The sequence below is a fragment of the Panthera tigris genome, chromosome D4 (genome assembly GCF_018350195.1).
Source record: "Panthera tigris isolate Pti1 chromosome D4, P.tigris_Pti1_mat1.1, whole genome shotgun sequence".
Lineage (NCBI taxonomy): Eukaryota > Metazoa > Chordata > Mammalia > Carnivora > Felidae > Panthera > Panthera tigris.
In genome coordinates, this window is record NC_056672.1 from 81,063,040 (window position 1) to 81,064,910 (window position 1,871).

Here is a 1,871-nt window from a genome sequence, read left to right on the forward strand (position 1 = left end):
TATACTTAACTTTCTTAAAGAAATTCTCCCTGACCTCTTATCTAAATTAGGTCCTCCAATTATACTTTCTCAGTGATATTACCACACTTCTCCTTTTCAGTACTAATCAGAGTTTCTAACTACATATTCACTTGTTTAATTATTTATTGTCAGTCTCTCCAATTAGCCTGCAAGGCCAGGGACTGTGCCTATTCTGATTAACCTTAAATATCCAGTGCCCACAGGCATTTCTGGCATAAGGTAGGCAACCAGTAGGTATTTGAATAGATGAAATATTGCAAACGTGGCTCCCTAGACCCACTGTAGAGGCATTCTAAAGGATGAGTCTACTCCACATGGTTACACTCCCAAAGTAGTGGGAAAACCAAAGTACTCCCAAAGTTGACAAATATCTGTAGTGCCCATGAGAAAGTAAAGATCTTCCTATCTTAGGAAGCAGAGTTGTATAATGGACTGACTTCCAGGTTTGGCAGAAAGAGATCATGGTTTGAATACTGACTTGTCCTCTTAGTAGCCATATGATCTTAGGCTGGTCAGTTAGCCTCTCTGATCTGAAAATGTAAGGTAAACATACTTAGTACATGGGTGGTATAGATTAAATGATAGAAGTCATTGGCACACAGTAAACATATCATAAATAGCTTTTATACCTATGATTTTGTGAACGGGCCCTGAAAGCCTTTGCCTTTTTCATTCTCTCCCCTTCTGGGAATAACAGAGTTAGCCACATCTCTGGCACCTCCCTCCTAGTTTTCTGATGTTTCCAGGACATTACAGGGATTCTGCCTAATTTAAGAAATATTTTAGAGGAAAAAAAAAAAAAAGAGGTTAGAGTGGGAGAGAGCCAAAGCATAAGAGACTGTTAAAAACTGAGAACAAACTGAGGGTTGATGGGGGGTGGGAGGGAGGGGAGGGTGGGTGATGGGTATTGAGGAGGGCACCTTTTGGGATGAGCACTGGGTGTTGTATGGAAACCAATTTGACAATAAATTTCATATATTAAAAAAAATAAAAATTTTAAAAAAAGAAATATTTTAGAGATCATTTCTCTGATTCTTCTGGCTGTACAGTTTTTAAATAGCCCCTGAGGGTAAAAGAAATCAGCTTCATTCTTTTCTGTTCATTTTAGATACTTTTACTATTTGTACCTCTAGGGTACAGGTGCAGCCAGAGAAGTGAAAAGCCTTTTGCTACACATCAGATCCATCACTTGTGGTTCCTTGAGAAAAGTCCCCTAAACTTTCTAAAGTGGAGCCCAAATCCATCCACTTCACTCTATTTCCCCAGCTACTTTTCTGGGTCCCTCATGTGTTTCCTTACAGGCCTCCCCATTGGCATTCTGGCCCCTACAATCTTCTGCACAGCAGTGGAATACTCTTTCCATATTGTAGGTCAGATTATGGCTTCTGCTGCTTAAACACCCCCCATGCCCATGGCTCTCTGATGGTTCTGAGAATCTGCACTCTCTGGTCATTCCTGATCGTGCCCACCTCCTCACCCACCTCTCCTGCCACTTGCCTTTGCTCACTACACTTGACCCCACTTGTCTTCTTCCTGCTTCCCCAAATACATGTGCTCTTCCCACGTTTGCACTTATTGTTTCTTATAGGAAATACACTTCCCCCAATTCTTCACTTGGCCGGGCCTTTCTTATCCATTCCTCCTTGAGCCTTTTGTTGACATGAAATTTAAAGGGATCTGCTAGTCATTGCTACATTTTGTTTTCACTTTAACACCTATTTTCTTTTTTTAAAAATTTTTAACATTTATTTATTATGGAGAGACAGAGAGAGACAGAGCATGAGCAGGGGAGGGACAGAGAGAGTGGGAGACACAGAATCCTAAGCAGACTCCAGACTCCAGGTTCTGAG